Source organism: Bufo bufo, chromosome 1, assembly GCF_905171765.1.
Source record: "Bufo bufo chromosome 1, aBufBuf1.1, whole genome shotgun sequence".
Taxonomy (NCBI): Eukaryota; Metazoa; Chordata; class Amphibia; order Anura; family Bufonidae; genus Bufo; species Bufo bufo.
In genome coordinates this window covers 839,024,508-839,042,194 of record NC_053389.1, presented here as the reverse complement: position 1 = coordinate 839,042,194, position 17,687 = coordinate 839,024,508, and positions in this window count along the sequence as shown.

Below are 17,687 nucleotides of genomic sequence, written 5' to 3'. Positions count from 1 at the left end.
AGTGGAATTGATTCTGGGAGCCCAATCGAAGACCACATTGAGACATTACCTGTACCTTGTTCTCCCTCATGCGCAGCTGTAGCATCACTCCCTGCGATGATGCTGGTGGATCCTGTGGGCTGTGATCCAATTTACACAGAGTAAACTGGGTCGTAGAATCAAAACCTAGAAACCTAGAATGTGTCGGCAGATAAGAACCATTTGGCCCATCTAGTCCGCCCAATATACTGAGTACTATGGATCGCCCCCGGCCCTATCTTATATGAAGGATGGCCTTATGCCTATCCCATGCATGCTTAAACCCCTTCACTGTATTTGCAGCTACCCCTTCTGCAGGAAGGCTATTCCATGCATCCACTACTCTCTCAGTAAAGTAATACTTCCTGATATTACTGTTAACCCTTTGCCCCTCTAATCTAACACTATGTCCTCTTGTAGCAGTTTTCCTTCTTGTAAATCTTCTCTCCTCTTTTACCTTGTTGCTTCCCTTTATGTATTTAGCAGTTTCTCTCATATCCCCTCTGTCTCTTCTTTCTTCCAAGCTTTACATGTTAAGGTCCTTTAATCTTTCCTGGTAAGTTTTATCCTGCAATCCATGGACCAGTTTAGTAGCTCTTCTCTGAACTCTCTCCAAAGTATCAGTATCCTTCTGGAGATATGGCCTCCAGTACTGCGCACAATACTCCAAGTGAGGTCTCACCAGTGTTCTGTAGAGCGGCATGAGCGCCCCCCTCTGTCTACTGGTAATGCCTCTCCCTATGCACCCAAGCATTCTGCTAGCATCTCCTGCTGCTCTATGACATGGTCTGCCTACCTTTTAACCACCTCCCGTCCGCCCATAGGATATAAACGTCCTATGGGTGACAGCAGGGCAACCCAGAGAGAAGGCAGGGACAGTGCCCAGGTGTCCCTGCCTTCTAGATCGCTGCATCTCACCGAGAGCTGTGTATGCAGAGCAGGAAACGCTATGAGCTCCCTGTTCCGGCTCGGCGGGCATGTGACCGCCGGGACCGGAGAGTGCAGGGGCTGTGTGAGGTCTTTTAGAGACCTCGATCAGCCCTGCTCTGAGGCTGTACAGCCTCTCTGGGGGGTGCATTTCCACTGTAACTAGGGCTACTATATCAGCCCCAGTTACAGGAGAAATCAACAGTGAAAAAAAAAAGTGAAGCAAATGTCCCCCAGAGGTCTTGTATGACCCTATGGGGGACGAAAAGTGTAGAAAAAAATAAAGTTGAAAAAATAAAATAAAAAAAAGTAGTAAAAAAATGTTAAAAATAGAAAAAATAAGATAAAATAGACATATTTGGTATTGCCGTGTCCGTAAAAACCAGCTCTATAAAAATATCACATGAGCTAACCCCTCAGGTGAACACCGTAAAAAAACAAAAAAAAAAATGTCAAAACAAGCAATTTTTGTCACCTTGCATCACAAAAGGTGCAACACCAAGTGATCAAAAACGCGTATGTCCCACAAAATGGTACCAATAAAACGGTCACCTCATCCCGCAAAAAATGAGCCCCTACATAAGAAAATCTCTCAAAAAATAAAAAACTATAGCTCTCAGAACATGGACACATATAATAGCATTTTTGAAACAAAATTTTTTTTTTAAGTGTAAAACTTTAATAAATGAGAAAAAGTATACATATTAGGTATCGCCACGTCCGTAACAATCTGCTCTATAAAAATGTCACTTGACCGAACCCCTCGGGTGAACGCTGTAAAAATAAATAAATAGAAACTGTGCTAAAACAACCAATTTTTTGGTCACCTTGCCCCATAAAGTGTTATAATGAATGATCAAAAAATCATATGTACCCAAAAATCGTACTAATTAAACTGGCACCTTATCCCCTAGTTTCCAAAATGGGGTCACTTCTTGGGAGTTTCTACTGTAAGGGTGCATCAGGGGGCTTCAAATGGGACATGGCATCTAAAAGCCATGTGGAGTTCCTTTTCTTCTGCGCCCTGCCGTGTGCCCGTACAGCAGTTTATGACCACATGTGGGGTGTTTCTGTAAACCGCAGAATCTGGGTAATAAATATTGAATAGATAGGGTTGTAGCCAGCTCACCTCAACGTTGTGCACGGAGCGGACTCAAGCCAGTCCTTTTGGAAACAGGAGAAAATGAAAGAAATGCTCCAGCACTACGGTAGATGGTATAAAAGTCCCGGTCTTTAATGTCACCAAGAATCCAGGTGAGTACAGCAATCACAAAAAACACTGGTGTTCCCCGGTTCCCCGGATCTACGCGTTTCGAACAGTCGTGTTCTTAGTCATGATCCTAAGTGTGTCTCATGTTCCAAGCTAAAATACTGTTCACCTGCCACCATCACCGCCTAGTAAGGGAGGAGTATGGTGAAGCAAGGCGTGCAGTACAATCAGCTGGGTCCATGGGAGACACCTGTGTAAACCCAATCACATGTTAGACAATTCAAATCCCAATAGTGCTCCATACAAACATTACAAAGTTGCATAGAAAAAGTATACACAAACAAACATCTTTCAATGTACATGAGTAACCAATATAAAATCCTCTGTAATCCTTCTCTCCACACATATCCAAAACAGCGCTTTTGTTTCGTGCAAGTAATATGGCAATAAGAAAAATGTCAGAAGATGTGACGGGCAGAAAAACTCCAAACAAAGTTCCGCGCCACAGAGCAGTTTTCATAATATTATATTCCTTATTTTCTTGTTTAATCAAATTTTCTTATAACTCATATGTCCATCTGTTGGTTTCACTATCCATCTGATATATCGGTATAGGATAATTATCTGTCTCCGTCACATTTGAAAATCGCATGGTGTGAACTAGGACCAAACTCTATGCTAAAAAAGAAACTTTTATCGGACAACATGCATTCCAAATTTAGTTATATAACGTGGTTGCAGTATATCATACATATAAAGCCAATTATCTGGTAAGTGCAATTGGATTTTGCACACCAGATATTCCCAAAATCAGGGTCTATGTCTGTTTCTATTTAAATCGGCTAGATACGGCAATAACATTGATCCCAGAAAAATACATTGGGGATCCTGATATAAAATGCAATATATGTATTGTTCGTAATCCCATCACATCATTAGAACATGAATTATTTATGATACGTAAAACTTGAGCGACATATATAAAAAAAAAACAAAAGCGCATATGCGTTTGTGCTGTGCTATATGTCATTCACAACTTGCAGAGATCAACCTGTAATATACAAGTGTTCTACAGTCATCATTTCTGTGTTCTAATATACAAGGTGTGCAGGAGATTCATGTCCCACCTGCTATAGAGTTGGTCAGTGTGAATACCATATATCGCATATGCGTCTTTGGTTCTGACATTGATGTCATCTGTTTCATGGGAGCATGTCAGTGGGGAGAGAAAAATGGACACAAGAGGAAAGAAGAAAAACTGGGGATTAAAATGAACATATAAATATATATGTTGGGTATAAAAACATATAGCAAACCAGACAAATGCTGCAAGTCAGTTTCAATACAGGTACATTAGTTCCTTTTTGAGATTGAGGCACAGAGGATATCTGGTGCTCAATCTCCATATCCAAAACGCCTCTCTGAGAAGAATTTTTTGTTTCAGATTCCCACCCCTTTTTGGCAAAGCAACACGTTCGAAGGCAAATGTACTAAAATTGTCCACATTACGTCCATGCACATTTATGAAGTGGTTGGCTGCATTCGATATGCCTGTTGCTGATGGATTGCAAATATAATTCAGGTGTTCTCTCAGTCTATCTTTGAATTTTCTGCTTGTGCAGCCAACATATAATAGATCGCACAATGTGCATGTAATAATGTAGACAACTCCAGTTGTACCACAATTTATGTAGCTTCTGATGGGGAATCTTTCTGAATGAGATGAATTAAAAAATTCTTTAGTATTTATAGTAAATTTGCATGTTTTACATCTGGGGCCCCCACATTTTGAAAAACCCGTGTATTTTAACCACGTAGGTGGATCTTTAACCTGAATTGGACTATACATATAGAGGGTGAAAGCGACTTGCCCAAAGTATTAGGTCTTTTTGATACCACACGGCATCCATTCTGTAGGGCTTCTCTCAGGACTTTATCCTCATACAAGATGGGAATACATTTTTGAATTATCTTCTTAATTTCGGAAAATTGTCTACTATAAGTCAAGACCAATGTTGGTATGGGCTTATTAGTTTGAGCCTTTTCCAATAGGGCACATGTATTATTATGCCCACCATTTTCCTTCTCATCTTGTTGAGGATAATTATGCCTGATGGGCAATCTTTTTTTATATTTGAAAACAGATGACATCAATGTCAGAACCAAAGACGCATATGTGATATATGGTATTCACACTGACCAACTCTATAGCAGGTGGGACATGAATCTCCTGCACACCTTGTATATTAGAACACAGAAATGATGACTGTAGAACACTTGTATATTACAGGTTGATCTCTGCAAGTTGTGAATGACATATAGCACAGCACAAACGCATATGTGCTTTTGTTTTTTTTTTATATATGTCGCTCAAGTTTTACGTATCATAAATAATTCATGTTCTAATGATGTGATGGGATTACGAACAATACATATATTGCATTTTATATCAGGATCCCCAATGTATTTTTCTGGGATCAATGTTATTGCCGTATCTAGCAGATTTAAATAGAAACAGACATAGACCCTGATTTTGGGAATATCTGGTGTGCAAAATCCAATTGCACTTACCAGATAATTGGCTTTATATGTATGATATACTGCAACCACGTTATATAACTAAATTTTGAATGCATGTTGTCCGATAAAAGTTTCTTTTTTAGCATAGAGTTTGGTCCTAGTTCACACCATGCGATTTTCAAATGTGACGGAGACAGATAATTATCCTATACCGATATATCAGATGGATAGTGAAACCAACAGATGGACATATGAGTTATAAGAAAATTTGATTAAACAAGAAAATAAGGAATATAATATTATGAAAACTGCTCTGTGGCGCGGAACTTTGTTTGGAGTTTTTCTGCCCGTCACATCTTCTGACATTTTTCTTATTGCCATATTACTTGCACGAAACAAAAGCGCTGTTTTGGATATGTGTGGAGAGAAGGATTACAGAGGATTTTATATTGGTTACTCATGTACATTGAAAGATGTTTGTTTGTGTATACTTTTTCTATGCAACTTTGTAATGTTTGTATGGAGCACTATTGGGATTTGAATTGTCTAACATGTGATTGGGTTTACACAGGTGTCTCCCATGGACCCAGCTGATTGTACTGCACGCCTTGCTTCACCATACTCCTCCCTTACTAGGCGGTGATGGTGGCAGGTGAACAGTATTTTAGCTTGGAACATGAGACACACTTAGGATCATGACTAAGAACACGACTGTTCGAAACGCGTAGATCCGGGGAACCGGGGAACACCAGTGTTTTTTGTGATTGCTGTACTCACCTGGATTCTTGGTGACATTAAAGACCGGGACTTTTATACCATCTACCGTAGTGCTGGAGCATTTCTTTCATTTTCTCCTAATAAATATTGAGTTTTGTTTGGCCGTTAACCATCGATGTGTAAAAGGGTTTCTATCACTTGGTATCACATATTTAGGTGTCAGACACTAGCGATCCGCTAGTGTCTGCTCTAACAAACCATCCTAATATGATAGGTTTTGGGGCAGCCGTTTCGCTAAAATAACAACTTATATCTATATGCTAATGAGCCTCTAGGTGCTATGGGGGCGTCATTAGCACCTAGAGGCTCCGTCTACCTTCATAAACTGCCGCCGCCCAGCGCGTCCCTCCAGCCGGCCCATCTCCTGCTGAATGCGATCCTCTCCGTGCGCGACTCTGTTCGGCGCATGCGCAGTGAATGTCTGACCGCTTCCCTGCTCAGACATCTCCACTGCGCCTGCGCCGATGACATCATAGTGCTCCGAGGAACAGGCGCAGTGGAGATGTCTGTGCAGGAAAGCGGTCAGACATTCACTGCGCATGCGCCGAACAGAGTCGCGCACGGAGAGGATCGCATTCAGCAGGAGATGGGCGGGCTGGAGGGACGCGCTGGGCGAAGCAGTTTATGAAGGTAGACGGAGCATCTAGGTGCTAATGACGACCCCATAGCACCTAGAGGCTCATTAGCATATAGATATAAGTTCTTATTTTAGCGAAACGGCTGCCCCAAAACCTATCATATTAGGATGGTTTGTTAGAGCAGACACTAGCGGATCGCTAGTGTCTGACACCTAAATATGTGATACCAAGTGATAGAAACCCTTTAAAGAAAAAATTGGATTAAAATGGAAAATCTGCCAAAAAAGTGAAATTTAAAAATTTGATCTCCATTTTCCTTTAATTCTTGTGGAACGCCTAAAGGGTTAACAAAGTTTGTAAAATCGGTTTTGAATACCTTGAGGGGTGTAGTTTCTACAATGGGGTCATTTATGGGGGTATCCACTATGTAGGCCCCACAAAGTGACTTTAGATCTGAACTGGTCCTTAAAAAGTGTTTTTTGGCAATTTTCTTAAAAATTTGAAGAATTGCTTCTAAACTTCTAAGCCTCTAACGTCCTAAAAAATAAAATGACATTTCCAAAATGATGCCAACATAAAGTAGACATATGGGGAATGTTAAGTAATAAATATTTTATGAGGTATCACTTTCTGTTTTAAAAGCAGAGAAATTGAAATTTAGAAAATTGCGATTTTTTTTTTTTTTTTGGGGTAAATTTGGGATTTTTTCAGAAAAAAAGGTGAAATATTTTGACTCAAATTTATGACTATCATGAAGTACAATGTGTCACGAGAAAACAATCTCTGAATGACTTGGATAAATAAAGGCGTTCCAAAGTTATTACCACATAAAGTGAGATATGTCAGTTTTGCAAAATTTGGCCTGGTCAGGAAGGGGGCAAATGGCCCAGATGGCAAGTGGTTAAGTCTTCTGAAATAATGACCCCTGAACCCCTTTCCTCAGATACTGAGGTTAGGACTGTATATTCTGCTCTTGGGTTTTTACGCCCTAGGTGCATTATCTTGCACTTATCAACATTACATTTTAGTTGCCAGATTTTTGACCATTCCTCTAGTTTTCCTAAATCCTTTCCCATTTGGTGTATCCCTCCAGGAACATCAACCCTGTTACAAATCTTTGTGTCATCAGCAAAAAGACACACCTTACCATCGAGGCCTTCTGCAATTTCGCTGATAAAGATATTAAACAATATGGGTCCCAGAACAGATCCCTGAGGTACCCCACTGGTAACAAGACCATGGTCTGAATATACTACATTGACTACAACCCTCTGTTGTCTGTCCCTCAGCCACTGCCTAATCCATTCCACAATATGGGAGTCCAAGCACAAAGACTGCAGTTTATTGATAAGCCTTCTGTGTGGGACAGTATCAAAAGCCTTACTAAGGTCCAGATAAGCGATGTCTACTGCACCTCCGCCATCTATTATTTTAGTCACCCAATCAAAAAAATCAATGAGATTAGTTTGACATGATCTCCCTGAAGTAAACCCATGCTGTTTTTCATCTTTCAATCCATGGGATTTTAGATGTTCCACAATCCTCTCCTTAAGTATGGTTTCCATTAATTTCCCCACTATTGATCAGGGCCGGGCCGGGCCGACACAGAGCGCAGGCCAGCTCCCCAGCCTCTGGGCGGCCGTCGCTACTGCTGCCGCGAATGCCGGGCTGCCTGGAGGACGGAGGGAGTAGTGAGCACTGCACTGACTTACGTGCTCCCTCCCTGCTCCGCCTCCTGGCTCGGCCGCTCTGGTCTCTGCTGTCTGCTCAGTCGACGCTTACTGGCTGCGTACAGCGCGCGCACTTTGACCTGACGCGCTGGGCAGCTCAGCCTCTGTTGGTGGTGGACCTTGTCCCAGCCCTGCTATTGATGTCAGGCTTACTGGCCTATAGTTGCCCGATTCCTCCCTACTACCTTTCGTGTGAATGGGCACAACATTTGCTAATTTCCAATCTTCTGGGACGACTCCTGTTGCCAGTGATTGGTTAAATAAATCTGTTAATGGTTTTGCTAGTTCACCGCTGAGCTCTTTTAATAGCTTTGGGTGTATCCCATCAGGCCCCTGTGACTTATTTGTATTGATTTTAGACAGCTGACTTAGAACCTCTGCCTCTGTAAAGACACATGCATCAAAGGATTCATTAGACTTCCTTCCTAACTGAGGTCCTTCTCCTTCATTTTCCTTTGTAAAAACTGAGCAGAAGTATTCATTGAGGTAGTCAGCTAGTTCTTTATCTTCTTCTATATACCTTCCTTCTTTTGTTTTTAATTTGGTAATTCCTTGTTTTAGTTTCCTTTTTTCATTTATGTATCTGAAGAATGTCTTATCGCCTTTTTTCACTGACTGAGCTAATTTCTCTTCTGCCTGTGCTTTAGAAGCTCTTATAACTTGTTTGGCCTCTCTCTGCCTAATCTTATAAATTTCCCTGTCATCCTCTTTTTTTTATAATTCCTAAATGCTATCTTTTTGTTTTTAATGATTTTGGCCACTTCTGCTGAGTACCACAGTGGTCTCTTCCTTTTTTTGCTTTTACTGACAAGCCTAATGCAATTTTCTGTTGCCTTCAATAGTGCCTCTTTTAAGTAGTCAATAGTGCCTCTTTTAACTTTTGTTTTTGTGTGGTGTGACTCAGTCACTGTACTTATAGTAAACCACACTGACTGGTGATCACTAGATCCCAAGCTTTCCCCTACAGTAATATCAGATACCAAATTCCCATTTGTGAATACTAAATCTAAAATGGCCTCCTTCCGGGTTGGCTCCTCAACTACTTGCTGTAGAGATAATCCCAGTAGGGAATTTAGAATATCTGTACTCCCGGCAGAACTAGCTATTTTGGTTTTCCAGTTTACATCAGTTAGATTGCAGTCTCCCATAATGATAACTTCCCCCTTCAATGTCATTTTAGCTATTTCCTCAACTAGTGATTATGCATTCTTCACTCCGGCCCCCCGCAGGAAGGGATAAACTGCAGTGGATCCCCAGATTACATTCACCCAGAATAGTCTTGGATTGACAGTTGTGATGTAGCAGACGTACAAAAGTAGACAGAGGTGAGCAGCAGGAAAACCAAGGGTGTAGAATGAAGCAAAGCCAAATGAGGACCGTGGAACAAGTAGTTCTAGGCAGAAGTTCATGCAAAAGAGTCATCATGGTGAAATTCATGATCAGCAACCAGTCAAATGCTAGGAGAGAACCTATACTCAGGCAAGGACAATGGGCAGAACCCAAGTTTCACATGCTACTTGTATATCATTTTCAGGTGTGATGGCAACCTGGCGCTACAGAGGACCAGGAAGGAGCCTCCAGGTTAGGGCAACCACCTGTTCCCTTACGTCCCAACAGCGGTACAACTGGGCTACTACTGCCCCTGTGGACAATCAGGACAGGTGGAACTTTTATTAATTAAATCAAAATAAAGTGATAATTAACCAATTAGGCCCCTATAAAGACCTCCCCAAACACACACACTGTGCGGTTGTTTTCTGCGGACAGAAGGGACAGGTGGTGGTCTTTTGGAGACCAATTTCTCTATTTTCTGTTCCTGCAGTTGACCGTGAGGTCCGGCGTTTGGTTCCTCTGGGCTACGTTCTCCTTGTGAGACAGTGGTTTAGGTTACCTGTGGGTAGAGAGTTGAGGTAGCATTTTTCTTACCTACCCTGCGCCACCGCCGCCTGTGGTCTTGGCGTCTTTACCTCGCTTCGGGCGTCGGAGGGGGGGGGGGGGGAAATCGGGGAATTGCCGAACTTCCGGTCCGGGTCCATACCGGAAGTGCTGGTTTAAAATTATTATCTCTGTGTCACTTTCTGGTGGTGTAAGGCTCTGACGTCAGAGGGGAGGATTGTCTCCTCCACCATGGCTATTTAAGTAGCTCACTTTTTCTTCAGCAGTCTCTCCGTTCACTCCTTGTTGGGAGAGTTGCTGACACTGTTGTGCTCGCGCACGAGACTGAGCTGACGCTACCTGCTAATTCTCCAGCCTGCTGGTATTCGTTATTTCGTAAATATTTTTTCTGGATTATTCAAATGTCTTCTCCAAGCTCGGGGGAGGTGCCCTCTTCCGGACGGAAGTCCTCTTCCAAGCGCAGGCACCTGACGTGTTGGGGCTGTAGCTAGTGATGGACGAACATCGGCCGGGACGATTCGCGAACGCGATCAAATATTCGCGAACCACCTTAATGGCAGGCGGAACTGAAAAACCTTCAGGTCATTATTGCAGCCACCAAATACTTACAAGAAGTGCACAAATCGTCCCACAACATGGACAGCGACATACCAGAGGGGGGGTCGATGGCAAAAATTCCCACAAAAAAAATATGTATTTTAATCGTGGGCCATTTTTATGCGTCTTAAAGGGAAACTATCAAAAATGTGGCCTGCTGGAGCCTAGAATTTTTTTAGGCCACGGGAATACAGGCCCCAAAAATGAGGCATTCACCGTACATAAAAGATCAAGTGATTATATGGCCGGAGGTATATTAGACGGGCTTTAGATATTAATTGTACTGCAGGCCAGTTCAAATAGATGTCAAATACATATGTTTAAACAAACAAAAAATATTTAATTGGATTAAAAACATGGCTAACGAAATCCCCCCTCTTGAAAAAATGATAGTTGAAATTTGATAACACGTGGTCGTCACAGGTGTTGAATTACTCCGAGGCCCCAAACATTACGCTTTCACCGGACAGAAAAGGCCTTTTATGCCTCATTATTTACCTAAGACACGGACCATTCTTTGTTCTGGGTGGTGGCGGATATTTGTGGACTGTCATGAAAAAACTCAATTACACGTGGTCGTCACAGGTGTTGAATTCCTCCGAGATCCATGCCTCATTAATTTTTTTGAAATGTGAGGCAGTCCACAATGTTGTGAGCTACACGAGTGCGCTTATCGGTCACGATCCCCCCTGCTGCACTGAACGTCCTTTCGGACAGGACACTTGACACTCAGGCCAAGAGTTTCATAGAAAATTGTGCCATTTATGGCCACAGGTCAAGCCTGCCCACCCAGTAGTCCAGGGTTTCCTCGCTTCTCAGAGCGTCCACATCGGCCGTTAACCCGATGTAGTTGGACACCTGCCGGTCTAGGCGTTCCCTGAGGCTGGATCCGGAGGGCGGCTGTCGATGGGTTGGCTGCAAGAATGATCTCATATCAGAAGTGACCAACACATCTTCAAACTGCCCTCTTCTTGCAGGCGCTGTAGGATTGGTACTCGGAACTGTTTCTCTGTGGGTGGAAATTCCTCTGCCAGCGCCTGCAACAGCAGAATGCAGCATCTCTTGCAGCAAGGCCTGGAAATGCTGCATTCTGACAGCCCTCTGTGATGCTGGTAACATGTCCGCCATTTTGTGTTTGTACCGGGCAGCGGCGGATTAAGTGCATGATAGGCCCGGGGCTGTCTAACCAACTTGGGCCACCCCCCCCCCCCCTCCATTTTAGTTTAGTTTTTTTTTGTATGAAGAGGCTGCGGTGCTTAGGCCATATGACATCTTCAGACAAAAAATAATACCCCAAATTGGGTCCTAAACTGAAAAATTTGGTCGCCAATTTTAAAATACATATAATTATAATAAAAAAGACATGGAGGAGAATACAGCACCACATACCTCTTACATCCAGGGACATCTTCTGTCATGTAGACCTTCTCTTTCCTCTTCTCCTCAGTTTGACCCAGACCACCATGGCAAATTCTTTCAGCCGCATCTCGTCTCTACAGTTTGTAACACAGACACGTTAGATTTCTCAATTTTTCCATCAACCTCCCCATCCTGGTGTCCCCACAGTGTCATCCTGCTGCCACCCCCAATACTGTGCCCGTTGTGCTCCCAATGCCCCAGGAACTATACTGCTGAAAAAATAGTGACCCTAATAGACATAATTGGGGTAATTTATCAAACTGGTGTAAAGTAGAACTGGATTTCCAAAAGAGCTGTCAAATATGAAAGGTGGAATCTGATTGGCTGCTATGGGCACCTAAGCCAGTTCTACTTTACACCAGTTTGATAAATTACCCCAAATGTTCCTATAGTGTCCACAGCAGCTATAATGTCCCCTAGAGACCCCCCAGTAATAATAACACCTTATATTGTGCTCCAGGTAATAATCCCTGTATAGTGTCCCCAGAAATAATAGAATTGCCCCTACAGTGCCTCCCCAATAGCAACACCCCATATAGTAATTTACACCACACTGCCCCCACATAATAATCCCTCCATAGTAATTTGCCCCCACACAGTAATTTCCCCCAAACTGCCCCCATATAGTAGTTTGCCCTCTACATAGTAATTTCCCCCACACTGCCCCCACATAGTAATTTCCCCCACACTGCCCCCACATAGTAATTTCCCCCACACTGCCCCCACATAGTAATTTCCCCCACACTGCCCCCACATAGTAATTTCCCCCACACTGCCCCCACATAGTAATTTCCCCCACACTGCCCCCACATAGTAATTTCCCCCACACTGCCCCCACATAGTAATTTCCACCACACTGCCCCCACATAGTAATTTCCACCACACTGCCCCCACATAGTAATTTCCACCACACTGCCCCCACATAGTAATTTCCACCACACTGCCCCCACATAGTAATTTCCACCACACTGCCCCCACATAGTAATTTCCACCACACTGCCCCCACATAGTAATTTCCACCACACTGCCCCCACATAGTAATTTCCACCACACTGCCCCCACATAGTAATTTCCACCACACTGCCCCCACATAGTAATTTCCACCACACTGCCCCCACATAGTAATTTCCACCACACTGCCCCCACATAGTTATTTGCCCCCACACTGCCCCCACATAGTTATTTGCCCCCACACTGCCCCCACATAGTTATTTGCCCCCACACTGCCCCATATAGTTATTTGCCCCCACACTGCCCCATATAGTTATTTGCCCCCACATAGTAGTCCGGCTCCCATAATAATTTAGCCCCACATTCCCCCTCCCATGTACCCGAGGTCTCTTCCCTAATATCTCCTCCTCTGTGTGTCGTCCCCCACATGTCCCCCAAAGTAGGCACATGAAATAAAAAAAATAAAAAATGGGGGGAAAAAATGAAAAGCTAAATACTCACTGTCCAGGGCCAGGCACTTGATCGCAGACGAAGGCGGGATGAGGCAGGTGTGCACATGTCAATGTGCTGTGCCTGGGCCGGGATTTCACTACCGCATAGGCCTCAGGCCTACTAGGCCTGAAGCCTATGGCGGTGATAGGCGATGGAACAGGGAGCTATGCGCTCCCGTGCCCCGCCGCAGTATGTGGGCGTTCGGGTCAGTGCTGGGCCCGGGGCTGCCGACCCGAACGTCCCTATTGTAATCTGCCACTGGTTCCGGGGGTCTAAGTACATTGCCACCCAGTACAGGTCCTTGCCGTTTATGCTTTTTATACGGGGGTTCCACTCCAAACAGTGGAGCATGAAGGCCCCCATTTGCACTAAATTGGAAGAGGTGGTGCACCCTGGCTCCTGCTCATCGCCCAGGAGAATGTGGTCCTCAGTCTCCTCCCCCTGCCACGGACAACACCAGGGATCCCAGAAACGTTTAAAGCCTGCTCTTCTTGCTCCTCCTCCACCCAGCCACTATCCTCCTCTGAATCCTCTTCAGACTCCTGCTGACTTGTCTCAGATGGAGTACCCCCCCCCCCCCCTGGGAATTCATCCAGCATTGCAACTTCCTCATCTTCCTGCTCCTCGACGGCTTGATCAATGACACGACGCAATGCACGCTCCAGAAATAAGGTGTAAGGTACGATGTCACTGATGGCGCCCTGGCTGCGACTGACCAGTTTGGTGATCTCATCAAATGGCCTCAGAAGTCTGCATGCTTCACGCATGAGCAGCCCCTGGCGTGGTGAAAAGAAACCAAGCTCCCCAGGACCTGTCCTGCCGCAGAGTTTGTACAGGTAGTCGTTAACGGCACGTTTCTGCTGGAGCAGCCAATTAAGCATATACAAGGTGGAGTTCCAGCGCGTCGGTCAGTCACAAATCAGACGTCTGACAGGCAGATGGTGTCGCCGCTGAACGTCAGCAAGGCCATGGCCGTGTAAGATCTTCTAAAATGGCCAGAGATTTTCCTGGCCTGCCGCAAGACGTCCTAGACCCCGGGGTATTTGGCAACGAATCGCTGCACGACTAAGTTCAGGACGTGTGCCATTTTTCCCTGTTTCAGCGCGTTCAGCAGATTGGCACCGTTGTCGCACACCACTTTACCAATTGCCAAATTGAGCGGGGTTAGCCACTGATCGCCTGTGACCGCAGAGCTGAAAGCAGTGCAGGACCGGTGTGGATCTTGGCTTCCAGGCACAACAGCCGCAGCACAGCATGGCAACGTCTCACCTGGCACGTCGAATAGGTTCTGGGGAGCTGGGGGGGGGGGGGGGGGGTGCAGCGGAAGAGATGGTAGCAGTGGAAAAGGAGGAGTCAGCCGAGGAGGAGATGGAGTAGGAGGAAGAGGAGAAGAAGAAGAGGCAGGCCTGCATGCAATCCGTGGCAGTAACACCAAATCCACACAGGTGCCACGGGTTACATGCTTGACGGCCGTCAGAAGGTTCACCCAGTGGGCAGTAACAGTTATATCCCTTCCCTGCCGGTGTTTGCTAGACCACGTGTCTGTGGTCAGATGTATCTTGGGACCGACACTTTGTGCCAGAGATACATTCACTTGCCACTGAACGTGGCCATATAGCTCTGGGATGCCCTTGCGGGAGAAATATTCTTCTTCCGGGGACCTTCCATTGCGGTGTGCCAATGGCCACAAATTTTCTAAAGGCCTCCGAGTCCACCAATTTATATGGCAGTAGTTGGCAGGCTAGCAGTTCCGACAAGCCGGTGGTCAGCCGTTGGGCAAGAGGGTTATCCGGCGTCATCACTTTTTTACGCTAGAACATTTGGGCCACGGAAGCCTGCCTTGTGCTAGATGAACGCGACAACGGCAGGTGGAAGGTGGAGGTGAGGACAAATGGGAGGAGAAGGAGAAGAGGCAGGACGTTGAGCGCCGGGAGTGTGGGTTCTGAGGGCGTTGCTCCCACTGGGCTCGGTGATGGGAGGCCAGGTGCCTTCTCGTCCCTAGGTGAGTGTTGGGCTTATCGTGAATTATGCGTTGACGGCACAGGCTGCAGATGGCAACACTATTGTCAGCAGTGGACACATTAAAAAAAGCCCACACTGCGGAGCCATGTGCCGGCGTCCTGGGAGCACCAGATGTGACCGTGCATGGTGGATGGCTCGCTCCAGATACATTTGCAGTCTGCTTTTTGCCTCCTATGCACTGCGAGTTCTGCCTGCTTCTCCTCCCGATCTGCTGCTCCGTCCATCGACACGTCATCATCGTCACCTTCACCACCACTGACATTAGAGATCTCGGAGTAGGCAGCAACAGCGGGGACCACCCTGCTTGTCGTCAGACTGCTGGGTGGCAGCCGTTGTTACCTCCTCATCCGATGCCAAGAATGGCTGCGCATCGGTAAGGTCTGGGAATGGATGGGAAAATAATTCCTCTGACTCGAGCAGAGGGGCTATGGTGGTGGTGGTGGTGGTGTTTTTGGGGGTGCACACAGCCGAGAGTGAGGAGGGTGCAGAAGCGGAAGGCTGAGTGAGCCACTCAACCAACTCTGGTGCGTCCTTTGACGTAATCGCACGCAACTTCCCACTTAGGCTCCGGCCTGGTGCACCTGCCCGACCCCTACCACCCCTGCGGAACGGCCTGCCTCTTCCTCTGCCTGTCATTTTCTGAATGACCCGGTGACAAAAGTCCTTATAGAAGAGCAGTATTTGTGGAAAGCAGGTATATAGAACCCCTTAATCAGTTTTTTTGGGGGGGCGACTGGTATATCACACCAGTTGCAATTAGTTGTTCCAATGGCGTTTGTCCCTCTGTATAGCTGCAGTATCTCAGCAGAACCGCACACAACTGCTGCACAATACAAATGAACTACACTGCTCAAAAAAATAAAGGGAACACTTAAACAACACAATGTAACTCCAAGTCAATCACACTTCTGTGAAATCAAACTGTCCACTTAGGAAGCAACACTGAGTGACAATCAATTTCACATGCTGTTGTGCAAATGGGATAGACAACAGGTGGAAATTATAGGCAATTAGCAAGACACCCCCAATAAAGGAGTGGTTCTGCAGGTGGTTCCCACAGTCCACTTCTCAGTTCCTATGCTTCCTGGCTGATGTTTTGGTCACTTTTGAATGCTGGCGGTGCTTTCACTCTAGTGGTAGCATGAGACGGAGTCTACAACCCACACAAGTGGCTCAGGTAGTGCAGCTTATCCAGGATGGCACATCAATGCGAGCTGTGGCAAGAAGGTTTGCTGAGTCTGTCAGCGTAGTGTCCAGAGCATGAAGGCGCTACCAGGAGACAGGCCAGTACATCAGGAGACGTGGAGGAGGCCGTAGGAGGGCAACAACCCAGCAGCAGGACCGCTACCTCCACCTTTGTGCAAGGAGGAACAGGAGGAGCACTGCCAGAGCCCTGCAAAATGACCTCCAGCAGGCCACAAATGTGCATGTGTCTGCTCAAACGGTCAGAAACAGACTCCATGAGGGTGATATGAGGGCCCGATGTCCACAGGTGGTGGTTGTGCTTACAGCCCAACACCGTGCAGGACGTTTGGCATTTGCCAGAGAACACCAAGATTGGCAAATTCGCCACTGGCGCCCTGTGCTCTTCAAAGATGAAAGCAGGTTCACACTGAGCACATGTGACAGACGTGACAGAGTCTGGAGACGCCGTGGAGAACGTTCTGCTGCCTGCAACATCCTCCAGCATGACCGGTTTGGCATTGGGTCAGTAATGGTGTGGGGTGGCATTTCTTTGGAGGGCCGCACAGCCCTCCATGTGTTCGCCAGAGGTAGCCTGACTGCCATTAGGTACCGAGATGAGATCCTCAGACCCCTTGTGAGACCATATGCTGGTGCGGTTAGCCCTGGGTTCCTCCTAATGCAAGACAATGCTAGACCTCATGTGGCTGGAGTGTGTCAGCAGTTCCTGCAAGACGAAGGCTTTGATGCTATGGACTGGCCCGCCCGTTCCCCAGACCTGAATCCAATTGAGCACATCTGGGACATCATGTCTCGCTCTGTCCACCAACGTCACGTTGCACCACAGACTGTCCAGGAGTTGGCAGATGCTTTAGTCCAGGTCTGGGAGGAGATCCCTCAGGAGACCGTCCGCCACCTCATCAGGAGCATGCACAGGCGTTGTAGGGAGGTCATACAGGCACGTGGAGGCCACACACACTACTGAGCCTCATTTTGACTTGTTTTAAGGACATTACATCAAAGTTGGATCAGCCTGTAGTGTGTTTTTCCACTTTAATTTTGAGTGTGACTCCAAATCCAGACCTCCACGGTTGAAAAATTTGATTTCCATTTTTTTTATTTTTGTGTGATTTTGTTGTCAGCACATTCAACTATGTAAAGAACAAAGTATTTTAGAAGAATATTTAATTAATTCAGATCTAGGACGTGTTATTTTTGTGTTCCCTTTATTTTTTTGAGCAGTGTATATAGAAATTATATTATAGGTATATCGCACCCCTGCCTCAATCAGATTTTTTTTTGGGGGACGACTGGTATATCACACCAGTTGCAATTAGTTGTTCCAATGTCGTTTGTCCCTCTATATAG